The 22,349-nt window shown below is 44.7% G+C and overlaps 1 pseudogene; it reads left to right on the top strand.

Moving 5' to 3' along the window:
- Positions 1–9,120: 9,120 nt before the first annotated feature.
- LOC129527352 (angiogenic factor with G patch and FHA domains 1-like) lies at positions 9,121–15,164 on the top strand (annotated as a pseudogene).
- The last annotated feature ends 7,185 nt before the right edge of the window (positions 15,165–22,349 follow it).

Raw genomic sequence — 22,349 nt, forward strand, 5'->3', positions numbered from 1 at the left:
CAGTTTTTCTTCTTTCTGGGGGCTGGGGTGGGGCTGCCTTCCTGCCTAAACTCATTTGTAGGCTCGACTGCCTTACCCCCAGGAGGGAGGCACCAGGGGCCCAGGAAGGAGAAAGGACCTCCTCGCCTTTCTCACAGTGACCTCCTCGCCATTCACGTGCAGCAATAGGCCCATATCTCGGAGGAGGATGCTGAGGCACAGGTGAGAGCAACGCACAGAGACACTGGGAAGAGGCACCTCTCACAGCTCTGAGCTGTCCTCCAGGCCTCCAGGGGTGGGGGAAGGAGGCCCCTGGGTGATGAAGAGAACTCAACAGCTGTAGCAGAGGCTGTTCCCAGCACTGGTCGATGACAGTGACTCAACGCTGCCCACTCCTAGACTGTGCATTCTGAAACTGGCCCACCAGTTACCCCCACAGCATGAGCCCACACCTGTCTAGATGGCCAGGCAGGCAGAGGTGAGCAGGGACTCAGAGGAAGGGCACTAAGGCATGTGGACAGGGACAGAGGCCTTTGGGGCAGGTGAGCCAGAAATTTTCATCCTCTTCTTGGGTTTGCTCCTCTCCTGGGGTCTATTTTCCTTTTTCCATCTGCCTCTGTCTCCCTGGCTGTTTTCTCCTTGCTCACTTGCCTGCTCACCCCAGAGGTCCCAGGGGTCCCAGGGGCTCAGACCACTACCACTTGTCCCCAGGTTGTAGCTGCCCCTTCCATGTCCATCCCAGGAGGGCCTTCATCTGCATGAGCACATCTTTGGGCTCCCCTGAAACCAGAAGCCCCACCTCCCTTACAGACCTCTCCACGGCTGGACAAAGTCCACCTGCCATGGTTCCAGGCCAGAATGCCTGGACATTATCCCCCTAACTACTCTCTCACACCCACAGCCCATCCCCCAAAAATGCTGTTGGCTCCCCTTTTCCAACCCTCACAGCCACTCTCTCCTCTCACTGGGCTGTAGCTTTTGTCTCCCGGTACCTTAACCCCTTTACCTGCCCCACGGCAGCCACCTGAGCTTCTGTGCACTGCTGTGCTCACACCTGCAGTAGTAGAGCTCACATCAAAGTTCTCACAGGCCAGTCCTGGCCTCCTCACTGCTCCTGGAACCCCAGGGCTGTGTGCCCCAATCTCCCCATCTTTAGCATGGGTGTCTGCTCCCACCCCTGGCCTGCCACCCAGAGCCCAGGACAAAGCATCCAGAGTCATCTGGATTGCCCAATCTCACCTCCAGCATCAGGGGATGCCAACCATTGTTTGACTCCATGGAGGTCATCCCCCAGGCCTCAGTCCCTCACCTGCCATTCACAAGTAACTTCATAAAAATCAGACAAGAAGAGGAACAGATAATTTCCAATAAGAGGACAATGATGGCCAACAAGCATGTAAAAAATGCTCAACATTGCCAATGATCAGAGAAAAGCCAATTAAAAACCACAATGAAATACAATTTTACACCATTCATAGTGGCTAATTATTAAAAAGCAAAAAAAAAAGTCAGATATTGGCAAGGATACAGAGAACAGAGAGTACTTATACATTGTTTGTGGTAATGTAAATTTCTACAACCTCTAAGGAAAACAGTATGGAGATTTCTCAAAAAACTCAAAATAAAATTTCCATTTGATATAGCATTCCCACTACTAGGTATCTATCTGAAGGAAAATAATTTATTACATAAAGAAGATACCCACACTCATATGTTTATTGCAGCTGTATTCATAATAGCAAAGATATGGAGTCAATTTAAATTTCACTGTACAGTTGTACCATGGAATACTACTCAGCCATAAAAAAGAATAAAATCATGTCTTTTGCAGCAACATAAATGGAACTGGAGGCCATTACTGTAAATTAAATGACTCAGAAACAGAAATACTACATTTTCTCCCTTATATGTGGGAGCTCAATAATTCATACACTTGGATATACAGACTGGAAAAATAGACACTGGAGGCTCAGAGAGATTGGAGGTTGGTAGGGGGGTTAGAAATGAGAAAGTACCTAATTGAGACAATGAGCAACATTCAGGTGATTCTTACACAAACGCTCATACTTCATCACTATGCAACATGTCTGTGCAATGAAACTGCATTTGTATTGTCTAATATATTAATAAACAGAAAAAAAGACTTTTATCAAAACGGCCGATGGAATAGACATCATAATTTTCATAAATATTTAGATTAGGCTGAAAAATAATTTTAATAAAAATAAAGGAATAATAATATTGGTTTTAAGAACAGTATAAAAGATAATTTGATGAATTAGAGTAGTTAGCACTTAGCACAGACAATATGCAAGGCAACATTCTAAGCCATTAGACATTTGTAGACAGAATATCTCACAGTGCAAAATAACACAAATATTCATTGGCAATGACAAATTGACATATTTTCAATCATATTAGATAATATTAAAACCATTATAAAATTTACTGTTTGTTCCATAATAAAGGATCCTAATGTTAAATAATTTCACTAAAAAGTTTGACTAATTAGGCATATAGGTAAATGGGCAGCATGTTGACCAGTAAACAGAGTATACACATTATTTTCAAAGACAAAACAAAATTATTTTATATTTATTTATTTATCTGGGTGGGGGGAGCAGCTTTATCAGCTAGGGATATGGTGGGGTTCTCTCCCTTGGAGGTGGGATCCTCCACTGGTCAGCTTCAGCAGTGGTCCCGGAGGCGCCATGCAATTCAGTGCTGGACTCAGCTGGGGGCTAGGCCTTCAAGAAGGCAAACTTTGCAAGGAAGCAGTAGCTGTAGAGTCCTCACTGCCCAATCCACCCTGCTTCACTGGGTCCCTGGTGCTCCTCAGGCTCCCGCCAAGCCTGTGTCTCTATATGGTAGTGACCCATCCTGACCAGAACTTTCTCCTCAGAGCCAAGTTTGATGCAGGCCAAGCATTTCTGCTTCCTCTCATTGGGATGGACTTTGCACTCGGGTTTCCTCCAGTCCTTCTTCTGGCTGCTTGTCTACCTGAGCTTAAATTCCAGCCTCACAAATGCTCCAGCTGGGAAGAGCATGTCCACAGTGCTGTCCACACTGGTCTCCCGGAAGCACACTGCATGGGCAGGTGGATTCCTATAGGGCCACCTGCAGGACCTGGTGCTGGGCCCCATGAGCTCAGCCCTGCCCATCCCCCTGCACCCACCCATGGGGCCAGCGGGATCCACAGCCATCGCTTGCTTCCACCGCCACCCCAGCCCTGAGAAGCAGGTGTGTGCCCCTCAGCTCTGCAAGCCCTCTGGGAGCTGCCTCCTCCCCTACCCTGCCCCTTGGGGGGGCCATACCCACAGAATGCTGGGCAGAGGTCAAGGAACCAGAAAATGTCCCTTTCTCCAAATTGACTTCGGGGTCCACCTGGTCCCCTCCACTCCCTCCCACCGTGCCCGCACTGCTCCCAGGGTCCTGCAGATTTAGCAAAGTTCCCTGCCCCCTACTGGTGCCAGGAAGCAGTCCTGTTGCCACTCCCACACTTTACTTCTTTTCTGGCTTATTCTCTCTCCCCACGGAGTCTCCAATGTGACATGGTGAGGAGCAAGATATCCAGGTTTAGGGTATTCATGGTCTCTAAAGTCAGTTAATTAGCTTTCTGTGCCAGTAGGGCAGTGGCAGCTAGTGCTTTAAAACAAGGAGGACACCCAAGTGCCACAGAATTTAATTGCCTGGATAAGTATGTCACTGGGCAATGCCATGACCTTATGGCTTGAGTTAGAACCCCTGTGGCCTGCCTTTCACTTGTGGGCATACAAGAAGAAACACTTAGTTAGTTCAATCTGGCAGTCCTAAAGCTGGGGCCTTAGTCAAGGTTTCTTTGATTTCTTTAAAAGCATGCTCCTGGTTGGCCTCCTAGAGGAGGGCCTCCTTTTTTCTTCCCCTTTGTGGCTTCATATAATGGCTTAGCCACGAGCAAGAAATTTGGGATTTAAATGTGGCAGAATCTTGCTGCCCTTAGGAACTGTCTTATTTCATACCAGGTGTTTGGTTGTAGTAGGCAGTGCACAGACAGCCTGCTTTTGTTCACTGTTAAGCAATCTTTCCTCTTGGCTTATATAAAAGCTTAAATACTGGACACTTTTAGAGCAGATTTGAGTTTTTTTCCTGACACTTTATATCCTGCCTTCCACCGCAGGTGCAGGGGGTCTCGGGTTTCTCCTGAGTGCAATAGCCCTTGGCCAGTGGTTTTTTCATACCATGGCCCTGATCATTCTCCTTATTCTTTTGATATTCATCCTTCCAATGTCCTTTCCTTTTGCATCGTGCACATTAATCTCTCCCTAGCCTTGGCCAGCTTTCAAACTCCTGTCCAGACTAGCCTTTTCCATGACTGCATTAACGCCAGCATCCATGCCTCCTTGCAAAGCCAGTTTCTCTTCATGTAAGGGCTGCTGCTAGTAAATTAGCCTTTCTTAAGCCTCAATCAGCCTCCTTCTTTGCCCCTTGATCTCAGTTAATGTATACCTTGGTAGCCACTTTAATAAGCTGAGTAGCATTCATGCCTATGGAGCTTCTAACTTCTGCAATTTATGCCTGATATCTCCTTGGGCCTACCTTACAAATGCCGTATTCCCTGTGCACTGATTTTTGGCAACCCCAGGGTTAAATGGAGTGTACAGCCAAAATGCCTCACACAGTCTTTCATAAAGCTAGCTGGTGCTTTTATCTGCATCCTGGAGCACCTCTGAGATTTTTTTGTATTCATTGCCTTTTTCTTTTACCATCCTTTAGCCTTTGCAGAAGTGCTTCTCAGCACCTTTGTAGGTGCTGAAGCTGGACTGCATTATCTGGGCCCTAGTGGTGATCCTCTTGTCCTCTTAAGAGGCATAAGCATAACTTGGGCACAGACAGACCTGAGACAGCCTGCCTGACTTTTCAAGCCTTTCACTTTAACTTCCCAGAGCTCTGACTTCTCCTTCCCTGGTGAGACTAGGAGCCTGTATCTGTCTGAATTTAACTCCTTAGGGGCAGTTAACCTTGGTAAAGGGGGATAGATTGAAATGTAGGGAGGAGGGGTCTCTATTCCCTCCTGTGGTTCTTGCAAAACTGGTTTTTCTGCCTTTCCTGGGATTTTCTTTTGTCTCTATAGCTTCCAGGGCAGCTGATTTTTACTTTTACTTTTGGCTTGGTGGCGCTACAAGTCTCTGTGACTTTCTCTTTAACTCTGTAGCTGCCAGCACAGCTGATTTCTCTCAGCATGAGCTGCGAGTGTTCTACAATAAACTGCTAGGCAGGGCTGCATTCATTTAGCAATGAGTCAACAAAAACTCTAGGTCTGAATGCCCTGGCTGTCCTCTGACCCTAGTCACCACCTTAAAACACAGGGCCAATTTCTCTATCTATAGTGCCTTTGGCCAGCCATCCAACACTAAAAGAGGGCTATTCTAATTCACAGTATGTCCATAACTTTTGAACATCCAGTTTTATCCCATAATTACCTCTAAACCCTTTTTTAAAATTCTTTATTATGCATTCCAAAGGAGTCAGTTTTGATGCTTTTCCTCCCATTTCCTCCCTTGCAGCACACTTTCACTCTCATTTTCACTATCGGCTCCACCAGACCAGGTCCTATTATGGGAGTTCCAGATGCTGCTTAGCCAGGAACGTGCCTTCCCCTGTCACAGCCTGCTATGGCTGTGGCTCTGGCCCTACCAGCTGCAAGCAGCATCCTAGGTCTGATTCCCCCTGCACTTACCTCAGAGCACACAGTTCACACTAAGGGACCTGTGCCTCCCCACATCACTCCCCACATTGGCCTATCTTGAGATTGTCTCTTTCACACACTTTCACACACCTTCCCTGCCCCAGAACTCCTCCTCAGATGAAATGAGCCTCTCTCATGTCCTGGGTGCGTTTACACACACCCACACACTCCTAGTTGGGGTGGCAAGCCGCTCTTGCCACACTGCCAGCAAGCTCTACCCTTGCTCCATTTGCTGCTCTATTGGCCAATTTCCTCCTTTTTTCCAGTTCCTGTCTCCAGATCTAGTGAAGCACTTTCACTTCATTAGTGGGAACACAAGGATCATCCAAATTGGGAAGCCACTCCTGTCGCCCCCCAGCTGCTCTGGACTGGATTAGTGGTCATTCACCAGGAGGTGATCAAGCTCCTCTTCATCCTTATGGGACAGTCTTCCCTGCCTTGGGCCCTTGCTCCTTACCGTGGTTCCTGAAGTGCTGGTATTGCCCTGCAACCCCATCCCTGGTTCCATCATACTGCTGGGCAGGGTGCCAGGACCCGGGGAGAGCCACTTTCCATCCGGGTGAAGCTCCTCCACAGTGCACCTTGGATGCCTGGTCTCCCCCAGCCCCAGGGCTCTAGTCCTGCAGGCAAAGGAGACAGTAAATCAGTCACCTCCAATCTCAGGTGGGCCCCCAGAAATGTAGCAGGATTTTTAAGGAATCAGAAAGACCGATGGATGGGGTTCAGGGGGATATTTATTAATTATTTAGGTGCACCAACACAGTTAGATTAACATCCAAAGCACTGAGCCCTGAACCAAGAGTTAAGTTACCTTTTAAGCATTTCATGGGTGGAGGGAGATCTGTGCAGGGGGAGTCATACTACAGAAGCAAGAAACAAAGACAGTTATTCAATTGAGACAGGCATTACATCATTTCTTACTTTTCAAGGAAAAACAAGTTTTGCGACTTAAGTTTATCTGTCTAGTGACCTTGCAGCTGCACAGCTAGGGAAACAGGGTCTTCACCATGCCTGGGAAGGGAGGAGAGACAAGACTCACTAGCCACAGAAAAACAGGCAGTTAGTTTTTAAAGGAGGACTCCAGCTCTTTCTCTTTCTCTGGGGGAGTTGGGTTTTCTTACATACAACTGAGTTTCTGCTTACACACTCTTTAACATCTTTTAATTCCTGTTCCAAAACCTTGTTATAGCTGACAAACTAGTTCAGTAAAGTTGCAGGATACAATATTAACATGAAAATTTGTTGCATTTTTATACACTAACAACAAAATATCTGAAAAAGGAATGAGGAAAACAATTCCATTTAAAATATTATCAAATAGAATGAAGTAATTCGTTAAATAGAGTGAGTTTAACCAAGAATATGAAAGATCTGCATACTGAAAACTATAAAACATTGATAAAAAATTGAAGAATACAAAATAGGAACAATATCTTGTGTTCATGGATTCTAAAAATTAATGTTAATAAAATTTCCATACTACAAAAAGTCATCTACAGAGTTAAAGATATTTCTATCAAAATTTCAATGCCATTAAAACAAATATAGAACAAACAATCATAAAATTAGTATGAAGCCACAAGAGACCCCAAATAGTCAAATACTGAGAAAAAAAAACTCTGAAAACCTCAAACTTCCTGATTACAAACTATATTACAAAGCTATAGTCATCAAAATAGTATAGTACCTACCTAAAAAAACAACGGAACAGAATAGAGGACCCAGAAATTAACTCACACATATACAGCCACCTGATCCCACAGAATTTGAAAAAGATAGACACATCAAGAAATGGTGTAGAAAAAACTAGATATGCACACACAAAAAGTGAACCTTTCTCTTATATCATCACAAAAATGAGTTTAAAATAAAGACTTAAATGTAAGAACTGAAATCATGAATCTTCTAAAAAATAGGAAAAAAGGTCATTGACACTGGTCATGGCAATCATATTTTGGATTCTACACAAAGAACACAAGCAACAAAAGCAAAAAAAGGAGAACTATGTCCAAGTAAAAAGTTTCTACACATTAATTGAAACAATCAACAAAATATAAAGGCAATGTAAGGGATGGGAGAAAGTATTTGTAAACCATATGTAGGATAATATGTTACTATCCAAAATATACATAATATTAATCAATACAAAAAAGGAAAAAATAAAACACATGGCAGAACAAAACAAAAGCCAATACCCTGGTGAATTGGGCAAAACATCTAAATAGCCATTTTTCCAAAGACATAAAATGGCCAGCATGTATATTAAAAAGATGCTCAACATCACTAATTATCAGAGTAATTGAAATCAAAATCACGATAAGATATCATTTTATCGTGGTGTGAGGATAGTTGTTATCAAAAAGTCAAAAGATAAAAAGTGTTAGGGTGCAAAGAAAAGAGAATATTTGTACATTGTTGCTGAGCATATCCACTGGGCAGCCATTATAAAAAAAACACAGTAGGAGTTTCCTTAAAATTTTTAAACTAGAAGTACCACTGATCCCAATTCGGAGTGTGCAGCCAAGGGACATGAAATCAGTATCATCAAGGGCACTGGCACTCCTCTGACACAAATAAATGAATAAACTGTGAGAGAGAGATAATTCAGCTTTAATAAAGAATGAAATTCTTTCCTTTACAAAAATATTGATGAACCTTGAAGACATGATACTAAGTGAAATACACAGACAAATACTACATGATCTGATTTTTATGTGGAATAAGACAGAAAGAGAGAAAGAGAAGAAAGAGAGAGGGAAAGAAAGAAAAAAAGAAGAAAAAAAAGAAAAGAAGAAAAGAAAAAGAAAGTAGAATTGTTGTTACCATGGGCTAAGAAGTGGGAAAGTGGGAAGATATCCATCAAACGGTGCACACCTTCAACTATATAACGAAAAACTGCTGGGGACCTAATATGCACAATGGTGACTACAGTGAATAATAATATGTACTTGGAATTTGTTTCAAAAGTGGATCTCAGGTGCTTTCACCACACACACAGAAAACTATAAAGCAATTATGTGAGGAGATAGATATGTTAACCAACTTCATTGAGATAATTTAAAGATGTATATATATCTCAAAGCACTCTATTGTATACCCTAAATATATACACGTTTCAATGTGTAAATCGTAGTTCAATAAATTTGGAAAAAAAAATAAGAGTAATCGGCAGGTCCTATCTAGCCACAGGTAAACTTTATTTAAAACTCTATTGACCACTGTTTCTGGCTCAACCCGGGAACAGCCCGAGCACTTCTGGCCCCTTGACTTCTCCAACGCTCCTCCAGCTATTCCCATAGCTGGGGAAGATGTAATAGTTCCCAGGAATTTTCTGGTTTCCAGCTGCACAGATCGAGCAGGGCCATCAGCCATCCCCTTGCACATTGCCCACAGCCCCATTTGGCTCCTGGCAACGCATGTCAGGGCGTCCTGGAGGGGGTCACAGCAGCCAGCCTGGGCGAGGCTGCCTTTCACCGCCTGCACTCCCATGGTATCTGGCTCCACGGGTGTCCAGCAAGGCCCAGCGTAGCCCTCCTCACATTACCAGTTAAGACAATGTAACTGCAGAAGACACTGAGGAGGAAAATGGGAAAAAACATTGGCTCCTCTGTATTAAGGTAATTGTCATTAGATCATCCTTGTTGCAGACAGGATCACTATCATTACCAATGAAAAACCTGCTACAATTGGACTAGAAAATGATCTGGAGCATACTCTTTGAATCCCTGAAGGTGGCATCAGTAAGTTTCATGCAGACATTTATTTTGACCATGACTTTCAAAGTTATGTCTTGTAGATCAAAGCAGTCAAAATGGAACAATTATTAATGGGAAACGGATTGTTTAGCTGAAAACTAAATGTGACCCTGTGTACTTGAGCATAGACATGAAGTGAAAATTGGAGAGACTGTGTTACCTTTTCACATTCACCCTGGTAGTGATAGCTGTGATGGCTGTGACCCAGGGCAGGTTAGAGCTCACCTTCACCTTGATAAGAAAGATGAATTGCTTATTGGTTCAACACTAAGTAAGGAGAATAAAGAGTTGGAAATAAGAAAATAATTAAGGAAAATACAAGTAAAATACGGTTTACAGAATATAGACTATGAAGATGAATAGACATTGAAGGATCTATAATATAAAGATAGAGCTGGAAAACGTAGGGAGTAGATTGGAAGTGAAGAAACTTTCTAAAGAGATGATGCTCCTGCATCTATCCATTCTGAAACTACTGACAGCAACAAAGGTCAAAAGATGTTGAAGAAGATGGGTTGGAAAAAATGAGATGGCCTGGGGAAGGATGGTGGGGGAATGACAACCTCAGCTTCAGGGAACACACATAGGCTTGGGGACAGGCAATCCATCCTCAATTGAAGATATTCACCTTTTCCAAAACAAAAACAGACAACCTGGACAAAAGCATGAGAGGGGTTTGCTGATAATTTCCCAGACACTAAACCTTAAAAAGATGATCTAGGGACCATGCCTTGGGTGAAAGGGACTGTAGGGTGAAGGTTAATCATAGGAGAAATCTCAAGCTTTTTTAAAAATAGAGTTTGGAAACTCATTTATTTTATTTTTTGCAGAACTGTTCTCCCCAAAAAAGTCTGCAGCACAAAAGAACTGTGGCACAGTTTTCCCATTTCTGATTCACAGTGTGTAATAAAGTTTGGTTTGCGGCTTTTAAAACCATGTTTTAAACTAATAAATAGTGACTGAATCAAGCTGTACAGTAAATGGACTAAAGTTTACAGGGCACAGATCAGTTTATCAAGCTTCATGATTTTATCTTGTCATTTATGACATCCTTATAAACAAAAAGTTATATAGGCAAAACTCCTACAACCACTAATGACTTAAATGTACATTTGTCTTTGTCTCCACATATTCAAAGTAAGACGCACAGCAAAAGGAGTATCAAAAGTTTATAAAAATAAATCTGACTATATGCATCTTTGTTTATGCCTTTTAGAACCTACATAAAAGAACCTCTTGAACTTGAAACAGCCTAAAGAGTACTATTGATGAACTAATAAACAGGTGACATATTGTAGAAAATTAGTCTTTTATTTTTTTTCTGTAAAGAATCTCTTGATTTGTACTACATATTCAGCATTTACATTTGGTTCATTTCACAGATAATGAGATACTTAGATTTGAACAACTGAGCAGAGTGTTGAAATAGTGTGCTGGTATTTGTAGTTTTCATAAATATTATTGCAGGCAATGGAGTTGTGCCAGAGAAATCTGATTTCTAGTACAGAAGGAATACTTAGCCAGGGTCTCAAGTTTAAGACATTTATTGAAAATGTCCTCAATTGCAATAAAAATATTATAACTTTTTTAAAAAAATCTATTTTCAATAAATTCTGAATTAAACAAAAAATTCAAATGATAACATTTTATGGAGTTAAGGAAGTTCTAGTGAGGTAGAATGGCAATTGAAGCCAAAATATCTTAATTCAGGAAAATAATTTTACCCATATTAGTTTTATGTGAAAGAAAACAATAATTCTGACCATATACTATTTACTTCAGTGAAGTATTTCAGATATTTGTGCATAATACATAATTAATTTTCTAATGGTAAAAAAGTAATCACATTTTACAAATTATTACAATATTGTCTCTTGAAGAGAGCAGTATTTCAAATGAAGAAACTTGGAATTTCTTATGAGGTGATCTATGCCATAGAAAATCTAGTTAAAATATTTTACTTATGTGTGCAACTGTTGACACTTCTGCTTTTCAGGAAAATAACATGCTTTAAAAGATTCAAAATCTTTTTTTATTGACTGATTCAGACACTAGAGTCATTACCATGCCTGTGAGCTGTGTCCAGCAATGAGTCAACATTTTACCTGTGTCCAGATCCACATATGACAGTCAAAATTCCAACCTTGGACTGTGTCTATGAGTGAGATTCAGGGCCTTAACAGTGGGCTTTGTCCATGTGTGAGACTGACAATTTTAATTTGTTGGCTATGCACTGGCCCTGTAATGACAATGTTTGTACAACCAGAGGGCATTATAGCATATCCATAAGCTTCCTAAAACTTTGCAATGTTTCCAAAACTAGGAGACCGAAGACCTGATACATTGCCATAAGTACAGCTATAAGAGTTAAAATCTCCTCCATTGGTTGTGTACATGTAGGATAGTCCTCACTATGCCTGTGAAGTCGACCCAGGTATGTGTGAAAATACCACCTGTGGGCAGGGACCAAAAAGGAGAGCCACATCACCTGAATGGTGAACCAGATATATGTCAGTATGCTGTGAGAGAAGAGCCCTGGCAGGAAAGTCACATCACCCGGCTGCTGAGCCCAGCGATATGTCACAATGCCTTCTGTGGGCAGAATCAAGGCAGGAGAGTCAAATTACCTGGGTGCTGGGTCTAGAAATATTTCACAAATTACCCTGTGGATAGACCCCAGGAAAGAAGAGAAGAGTCGTATGACCTAGGTGATGGGAGCAGAGATATATCACAATGCCCTCTGAGGAAGGGCACAGGCAGGAGAGTTACATCACCTAGAAAATATGGCCCAGGTATATTTCATAATCCCAACTACAGGCATTGCTTAGACAGGAAAGCCACATCACCTGGGAGTTTGGCCCACTGATTTCTCACAATCACTTCTTTAGGGAGAGTCTAGGAAAAGAAAAACAGTCAAATATACCAGGTTCTGGGCCCAGTAATATGTCGCAATTCCCCAGGTAAGCAGGTCCAAGGTAAAAAAGGAGAGTCACATCACAAGGTGATGGGACCAGAAATATGTCTAAATTCCAAATGGGGATAGGGTCCAGGCAGGAGAGGAGAGTTACATCACCTAAATGATGGACCCAGTGATATGTCACATTTCCCCCTGTGGGCTGAGCCCAGTGCAGCGAGGAGAGTCACATCCCCTAGGTGATTGGTGCATAAATATTTCAAAATCTCCTTTGAGAGAATAGCCCAGGCAGGAGAGTCACATCACTCATGTGCTTTGCCTAGATATAGGTCACAATCCCATGTTTAGATGGGACCCAGGCAGAAGAGTAAAATCAACCAGGTGCTGGGCAAAGATATGTGTGAAACTCACACCTGCAGAAATGTCCAGGGATGAGATTCACAATACTGCTTGTGACCTGGCTCCAAATATGAAAGTCAACACCTTTTGTGAATTCTATCCAAGTTCATGAGTCACAATGTCAACAGTGGACTGGATCTGTGCATGAGAGCCCCAACCTCATCTGAAGAAAGGTGTCCTAATAAAGGAGACACAGCGTCACAGTGTTTAATCTTGACCCAAAAGTCACTATCTTACCTGTGGTTTGGATGCATGTGTAAGAGTCACAGTTGCAACTTTCAATTGCCTCCAGATGTGAAATTCAGAACCTCAACCATGAGCTGTGGCCAAGTAAGTGAATGACAATCCTTACTGTTAGCTTAGTGTGGAGACAAGAGTCGCAATTTCCTCTTCGTGATGGACCCTATTATGAAACTCTCTTTACCACTTGAAGGCATTGTACAATATGCTTGAGTGTTGTAGGGCTCTGTGACATTTGTACAAGTAAGAAACTCAGAACATTACCTGTTGCCCTAAGCTTAGTTACTAAAGCAAACATCTATTTTATTGGCTGGGTCCAGGTATTAGAGTCATTACTGGGCCTGTGAGCTGGGTCCAAAAATGAGTCACCATCCCACCTGTGGCCAGATTTACACGACAATCACAATTCCTACTGTGGACTTTACCTGCATGTGAGAATCAGGAGCTCACCAGTGGTCTCTGTCCATGTATGAGGGTGACAATACTAATTTTCAGCAGTATGTGCCTATGAGAGTCACAATATCACCTGTGTTCTGGTTTGTATTATGAAACTCTCTGTACCACCCAAAAGCTTCATAATATATGTATGTGTGTCAGAATCTTCTGTAACTTTTTACAAGTAGGAGACTCAGGACCTTAAACTTTGGCCAAACTCTATGCGTGACAGTCAAAATCTCTTCTATTGGGTGGTTCCACATCTGAGAGACATCATGATACCTGTGTGCTGGGCCAAGGTAGAGGTCAATCTTACCTATGGGTGAACAGAAGGCAAGAGAGTCACATCACCTGGGTGAAGGGCAAGAGATATGTCACAATCATTTCTGTCGACAGGTCCCAATAAAGGAGATACATCACCTGGGTGCTAGGCCCAGTGATATATCACAATGCCCAGTGTCGGCAGGGCACAAGAAGGAGAGTCACATTACCTGGGTGCTTGGCCCAGTGGTATGTCACAATCCATTAGGTAGGGAGGGCACAGGTAGCAAAAGTGTCACATTACCGAGGTGCTGGGCTAGAGCTATAAGTCTCTCAGTCGTTCGGGGCAAGGGTTAGGATCTCTTCAGATATTCATGTAACACAGCCCCAACTCTTCCGTGCTTGGAAGCAAAGGCCAGTGGAGACCAAATAAGGCTTGAAATGTACGTCCCCTAGAAAAGCAGAATGTCCTGGGCTTTGACCTCTCCCCTTTAAGCATAACCAGATCATAACCTGTCTTCTGACTTCTCACTATGCCCAGCACTGGAAAAAGGCTCCTGACTCCACTCCCTCACCTCTCCATCCCTCCACTCTTACTGGGCAGATCAGAGACCAGGAGACCTAAACTCCAGCACAGCCAGAGGAGAAGCGAATCCAAAGTGCGCTGTGGCAGCGAGGGCTGAGCTGTCATGGCTGCCCTAAACCAAAGCTGCAAGCCCAGGCTGCGGTCCAGGTGGCAGTCGGTGCTGGTTCTGTGATGCTGCTGGGAGGCCTGGAACAGCCTGTGCACCTGCCACTTATTCCCTTTCTTAAGCCCCGAAAACATGAACATTTTCCCAAGGTTTTCAGATATGCCCAGGCACCACTAGTTGAAAGTGGCGATAATGGCATTCTTCATTATGGTTTATCACCTCGCCCAGGCAGCAACCAGCCCCGACCTCACCAATCCAGCAGCCCCAGGCTGGAGGTGATCCTGTCAAGCCTCCACCCTGCAGCTCCACTCCTCCTTTTATTCTTCTTTCTCTACCACAGGGATACTTTTGGTCATCGTCCCTGTTGTCACAATGTGGCGCCTGACACCACGGAGACCCTGGAACCCCGCTGAACTCAGGCCTTACAGGGGTCAGGTAAACAAGTAGGAAGTCCAGGAGAAAAGTCATCTGCCACCTCCAGAATGAGAAGCACAAAACTCCCGCACTCCAGGAAGAAGTCAGGAGCCCATGGGGGAGGCAGGGGCAGCCCGCAACAACTTCGACATATAGGGTGCTCCGTGGCTCATGCTTGTGTCCTGCAGGCTGGAGCCCGCACCAGGGTCCTCAGTCTTTGTTCTGGATGTGGAATTAGCACTCTGGCAGCTTACCCAGGCATCCCCGACAGGGAACGGGTAGAAACAGTGAAAATCTTCAGCACAGCGGATCCCCTAACCCTGGCAGCAACCAGCCCCAACCCCATGTGACACCAGCAGCCCCAGACTAGAAGCAGTCACATCAGGCCTCCTCCCTACAGCAACTCTCCTGCCTTTTTTCTTTTCTCCACGGTGCTAATCCCCTACTTTTGGTCATCCTCCTTGTCACAGTGGGGCATCTGGCACTGTAGAGACTTGGGAAATGCGCAGATCTGGGCTCCTGCCGCATCCAGGCGAACATGCCGGGAGTCAGAGAGGAAAGCCTTCTGAAGCCTCCAGAGAGAATGGAACAGGACCTGGTACTGCAGGAAGAAGTGGGACACCCAGTGGGGGATGAAGGTCCCACACACCACAGCGGTAAACATGTAAGGTGCTCCCTGGCCTGTGCCTGTTTCCTAGACATTGGAGTCCACGACCAGGCCTGTGGTCACCCTTCCACACACATAATAAGCTGTTGGGCTGGCTGCCTCACCCAGCACCTGGGTCACACCAGAGATAATCCTGGATGCTGCTTTCCCGTGGGCTGCAGTGCCTGCCACTTTAGCCACCCCAATTCTCCGTGGTATCCAGTTCTCCAGCCTGGGGATTCTCATCACCCAGTGATTCCAAAAAAAAAAAAAAAAAAAAGATTTACAATGGCATGACCAAATGCCACAAACAAACAACCAAAATATCTGAGGGAAGTCCATTGGTCATTTCAATTTTTCAAAGGTGACAATTGTCCCTCCTTGAAATCTTGAGAGTGCGTGAACAGGATATTCTAATAGACGTGCAATTCACACTAAAACTGATTGAAAAGCAAATTCTGATTCCTAGGTACTTTTTATTCTCAAATTGTGTCTGTTTCCCCTGCCCCCATCAAAATATAAGAGTGATGACTACTTGTCTTCTTAGTACTCTGGGGACACAACCTTACATGGAAGTGTGTCAAAAACAACATTCCAAAAGGACTGTCACTTCCAATTTTCAAGCAAGATGGGAAACTAACCATGATGTATGAAACATTGTCAGCCAAAATGCACAATTAGTAATGTAAAAATGAATGGATAAACTATTCTAACTATGTGAGGCCATCATGGCAATTTGGACATCAAAAAACATTACCAAATTCAGGAAGAGGAACTTGTAAGGTCATGGCTGTTAGGAAGCTTAACTTCTGTTTACTAGAACCTATCAAAGTTATTTCTCTATGTCAATCTGTACAAACAAACCTTGAGTTGTTTACTTCTATGGAATTCCTATAGAATCCAAATGGGCATTATGCTTCTGGCACCATCTTCACACCACTGGTGCCAGTGGAATTGCTCTTGCTTGTGCTTCCACCTATTTTGTTAAGTGTGGAAATATGTAGTGACAGCGTGGGTTTGAAAGATACTGAAGTAATGGCTGGGGCCTCCTGGGTGGGTGGGTCAGGTCTTCTGAAGCCTAAGCCTTTTTACAATAAATAAGTTATAGGTAAGGTTAGAAAAAAATAAAGAAAACAAAATGGAAATGATTATCTTTCTTTGCTCACCATAAAGACAAACACACAGGGTCTAGACTTGTCTGTTGGAGCCAGGCTTGTCCTGGGAAAGTGGGAAGCACTGAGCAGGAGCAATGGAAGAAGGAGGGCAGGTGAGATGGGGCTACCGGGGAGATGCAGCCAGGGTCAAGGCCTGGCCCACTCAGGCTGGCAGGGGCCTTCTGAAGGCCAGGAAAGATGGCCCAGGACACTGAAGTTTCAAGCAGCCCATCTGAGCAAAGATCTGTCCAGGTCATACTGAATCTTAGCAGTCCTGCCAATAGGGGGCCTCATCAGTCCTGAGGATATCAGTCACAGAGCCATGGGGCTGGTGGGTGAGGTGGAAGAGCTGCCAACTGCGAATGTGGGAGTCCACTGCCCAGCAGACTGGAGAGAGCCTCCACGGGTGCTGGCCCTAGTGCTGTTAGTCTGTGGGTCTGTCAAGACGAACATGCAGACCTCTGTGACCATGCCCAGCTACCAGAGCCTTATGTCCTTAGTCTGCAGAAGTGTAGGACAGTGGAGACTGGATAGGACTTGAATGGGAGGCCCCCTAAAAAGACAGTGTCATGAGCTTTGGCCTCTCCTCTTCTCTCTGAGTAGAACAAGATGACTACCTCTGTCCTCTTTTCTTGCAGCGCCCAGCATTCCCACTCCCACTGCTCTGTCTCTCCAACCTTGGAAACTTCCCCGGCAGGACAGAGATCAAGCCACTAGAATCTTGGCACAGTTAGATGAGGTACGAGCCAGAAGAGGGCAAGGGCGATGGAGGCATGGGCTGCACTCTACTGGTGCCCCAGACTCAGGCTGCATGCCCAGGCTGCAGTCCATAGGGTACTCGGTGCAGGTCCCTTCACCCCACAGTAACCTGGATCAGCTGCTGTGGCTGCAGATTCTTCCATTTCTTGAGTAACTGGGGGGTGTATCATTTCCAAATCTTTTCAGACAATCCCTGGTGACTCCTGGCAGGGGGTGGTTATCATGGGATCTCCAGAGGGCCCAAGGCCTTGCCCCCAAGCAGAACCCAGCAATCCCTGTGCCCCCCCAGGCACTAAGCATTTGTGGTGGGCCTCTTTCTGGAATCTCACCTTCTCCTCCTGTTCATCCTCCGTCTTCCTCAACCCGGTACTTCTGGCTATCCTCCTTGTCATCACAATGGGACAACTGAGTGCTGGACACTCAGAAACTGCCTTGCAGACCTCGAGTCCTTCCCAGGCCTGGCCAACAGGGTGGGGAAATGGAGAGAAGTCATCTTCTGCCTCCTGAAGGCTGCTAGCATCAGGGCTTGACACACTGAGGCTGGCAGGGGCCTTCTGAAGGCCAGAGGAGATGGCCCAGGACACAAGGCTGAAGCAACCTGTCTGACCCAAAAATCTGCTTATGTCCTCCTGAATTTCAGCAGCCTTCCAAAGGTGGGTGTGATCAGCCCTGGGTATCAGAGATACTGGAGGGCAGCAGCTGCTAGGTGGGGCACGGGCACAATTTCATTTGCAGAAGCTGCACGGAGTGGATAAAGAGAGAGTCCTGTGTGGGAGTCTCCCCTGGTGGATCATAAGGGAGGTGAAGTCTTTGTCATAGCCTCAAGTGCAGCTTGTTAGGATAGCAATTCCAGTGAAGCTGGAACAAGCTGGCACTGCTCAACCAGGCCTCCGAAAACACCATATTTTTTTCCACCAAATCTGGGCCTGGATGGTGATGTGCACACGCACAGAGTCCAGAGGACGAGACCATGGTCAGCGGTGGTGCTGGTGTGTGCCATGAAGGCAGCTGGGGAAGGCCCTCAAGGAGGGAGCCCTGTGGAGCCCTGGGCAAGTCATTTCCCTCTTTGAGCCTCTGTTTCCTCATCTGGAAAATCCACGAAGCCTGTTGTGCAGTCCTCAGAGGGTCATCGTAAGGTTCAAAGGAGGAAGGAAATTTGAGAGTTTTTGTGCCTCCCTCTTCCTGACAGGGATGATAGTGAGAACAGTGGTGATAGCCACATGCAGCTGAGTCCTCAGGAGGTCCTGTGAGGAAGTTGTTCCCATCACACTTCTCAGATAAGGAAACAGTCTCAGGGAGGCCTGGCTGCATGTCCAAGGTTACACAGGCAGTGAATGTTGGAACTGGGAGTAAATCTAGAATCAGGGCTCACTGGAAGTGGTGGGAGCATTGCACCAGCTGCCTCAGGCAGTTATCCAAGATCTGATGTCAATGGGGCTAGGGAGTAACTCAGTGTGGGAAGCACAGTCTCACTGACCCTGTTTCTGACTCTGCTAGGTAGGGACCTTTTTAGAGAGTCTGGATGGTGCTGCTGCTGCAGGTGAGTAGGCCTGTGGCTGTGGCAGGGAGGGGCTCCAAGGAGTCAAGGACAGGGCTCCTCCCTCCCAGCTGGAGTTCTCCACATCAAGAGACCAGGGTGTCTTCCTCCTCTGGCCCTTCCCTCCTGTGGCCATAGTGCTTGGGATGCCTTCATTAGGGGAACCAGAGAAAGAGCCTTAGAGAGCTGGGTTCAGAGTGGATTTGGAGAAGAGTGAGGGTGGGGGCAACCTTACTTTGTGACTTGTTAAAATCCTACCATAGAATTAACTGGAGGTACTTGGTGTCTTTGGAGGCCAGCTGTGGAAAGAGGAGGGAAAGATTTCTGGTAAGGACTCAGGATCCTTGGCTGCTCCAAGTGGGAGACTTGGGTAGGGATGTCAAGGAGCCATGGGTTGGTGAGAGTTCAAAGGACAGGCCTTGTGGGGGAAGCTAAGAATTGGTGCTCATCACTGCTACCACCTTGATGGTACAGGGTGCTGTGCCCTCTCTCGACACACTTCTCACTGACCTGATGATGCTGGAAATTTCCATAAAGGATTATATGGATGTGTGTGAGACTGGGGCAGGCAGGCAGGGTGGGGACCAGGATCCTGAAGCTTGTGAGGACAGAGTCCTGGACTGAGCCCTGAGATTGCAGCACTCAGCAAACCTCCTTTCCTGAGAGCCTATCAGATGCCCCTGTGAATATGGGTGTCAGGTCCATCTTATCTATGAGTGATGGAGGCTCCAGCAAAGACACCAGTTCCTATTCCTTGAGTGGTGAAGCTACATAACTGAGTCTCAGCCTCTGCCTTAGGTGGTGCTCACTGGAGAAGAGAGAAACTCGGCCCCTCCTAAAACAGGCAGTTCCTAAGTTGTTGAGTACCTTCTTTGTTTCCAAGGACTTCATCATCACAGAGAATCAGGACAAAAAGTCACTGAGACTCAGTGTCCCTTCTGTGGAGCCCAGAACCTGATGCAGTTTCAAGTCCTGTTTTATGCACATGCCCTGAACTTGGCCACCCTGACAGTGGTGCAGCATGGGAAGTAGAGGGGATGAGGGCTAGTCATGGGCCAGAGGCCCTTTCTGAGGGATCTTGGCCATCTACCTTCTAAGAAAATATAAACAACACTAATAAAGGAGAAACATGAGCAGCTGGGACCCTCACTTCAAGGGAGGGTGGGGATGTGACATTCAGAGACCGTACTGAAGAGGATGCTCCTTGGCTCCATCCTCCGCATCTTAGATTTATTGGGAAGGTTTGATACACAGGGAAGGAGGAGATCCATCCCAATGGAGGGTTTGATTAGGGGAACAGAATCAATGATAAATTCCTAGTGAAGGGACTGTTTATATCCAACTCTGAGAACAGGTTAGGGCTACATGGGATTGGAGGGGAGGGTGGGACCCCTTAAAAGAAAAGCTCCAGAGACTCACCCCCGTCCCATCCCTCCCCCACAATTCCCATTTATCATCTTCCACCCAGGACCTGTCAGAATCCTGTCCTTCCTTCTGTCTCCAGATCAAAGTCCTTCAGGAAATGCAACTGCTTCAGTGACAAGAGATAATTGTCATCTTCTCACTGAGAGGAATTCGTGGTTTGGTTCCAGTCCATGAAGTGTGACACAGTCAGAATAAAAGGTGAGGGCTAAGCAGATCAGAAGAGAGTAGGGGAAGACGCTATCTTGCAGCCAGCTCCAGAGAACCTGTGGCCATGACTCCCTGGTCAACATTAGGCCCTGCTTTTTGGGGAACCCCAGGCAGGCAGTGGGAAGCCTGAGGTGTGGCTCCTGGTAGCCTCACAGCTGCCACTATTTCCAGAAACTCCTATTTGTTCTGTCAGCTGAGCCCCCATCCCAGTAGGCCAGCAACACCCTCAAGACCAAGAAGAAGCCATGGTGAATCTCAGGGCCACTGAGTTCCTGGGCTGGCAGGGACAGATTGCTTCAAGGCTCAGTGACATTTGGGCTGAGCATGGGCTTTAGGAATCAGACAGCTGCACTGGGCTCCCGTTACACAGTGTGTATTATTTTTCCTCCTGATTTCTTTACTACATTGTATGATTTCACTCTATGAGGTACTTATGGATGTTCCATTCATAGAAACTCAAAGTAGAAGAGTAGTTCCCAGGGGCCAAAAGAAGGTAAAGGTGGGCTGTTTTTTTTTTTTTTTTTTAACAGAAACAGAGATTCAGTTTTGCAAAATGAATAAAATTCCCAATGAATATGGATGATGGTTGCAGAACAATCTGAGCATGATTAATTCGTGTGACCTGCACATTAAAAATTGTTAAAATAGTTAATTTTATGTATACTTTACAATGTATAAAAGGACTTTTAAAAATGAACAGACTGCAGATATCTGCAACAGCATAAATGAATACCACAAATATAATCTCGCATTAAAAACTGATGTAAAAGTATCCATACTACATAATTTCATTTGCATTAAATCCAAAAATCAAAACTCATGTTCTGGCTTGCACTAATGATGAAGTAGCTAGTTTAACACTCTCACTGAGAATAATGATGGATCCTGGATAAAAAAGTATATATGTGTATATATATATATATATGTATATATATATATATATATATATATATATATATATACACACACATACACACTGGATAAAATAGTGTATATATATATATAATTATAAACACTTCTACATATAATAAATATATCAGATATGTGTGTATAAGAAGTGAATGAGCAAGTCCCCTGTGCCCTCCATAGGAGAGACAAGTATTGAAGTTAGAATCCAGCCCAATTAACACTCTCTTTAAAAAATCAGCACTCTTCAAAGGGACAAAACAGAATCCAGAGTCTCTATAACTCTTGTATACAGTCTCTAGTGTACAATTTTCAAATTCATGAGATGCGTAAAGACACATGAAAATGTAATACGTACACAAGATAATAAGGAGGCAGTAGACATCTCCAAGATGTCCAAGATATAATCAGCAGATAAGAATTTGAAGGCAGCTATTAGACATATGCTCATGGAGGCAAAGGAAAATGTTCTCATAAATGAACAGATGTGGAACCTCAGCAAAGACATGAAAAAATAGCCAAATAGAAAAATAAGACACAAAAATAATACTTTTGAGGTTATCTATAGATCAGAAACAGAAGACACAGCATAGGAATTATTCAATCTGAAGATAGAATTAAACAAAAAAAAACCACAGAAGTTTAAGGAAAATGAACAGAGCCTTCAGACCTGAGAGATGACTGAGTCTGAGAAAAGGGGAGAGACAGAAAAAAGTAAATGGGGTACAAATTAAATGGGGTGCTCAGCCCTGGGGGAGAGGAAAGTGGTGTGCGCCTCACGAGGCATGCTGGGAGTTGTAGTCTCTTTATCTGTTCCAGACGGTGGGTTGTGGGGCTGCAGGATGACAATCCCAGATTGAGATGGGGTGGAGGCTGTGTGCAGCCCTGCAGGAATGGGCAG

The sequence above is a fragment of the Gorilla gorilla genome, chromosome 18 (assembly GCF_029281585.2).
Source record: "Gorilla gorilla gorilla isolate KB3781 chromosome 18, NHGRI_mGorGor1-v2.1_pri, whole genome shotgun sequence".
Classification (NCBI taxonomy): domain Eukaryota; kingdom Metazoa; phylum Chordata; class Mammalia; order Primates; family Hominidae; genus Gorilla; species Gorilla gorilla.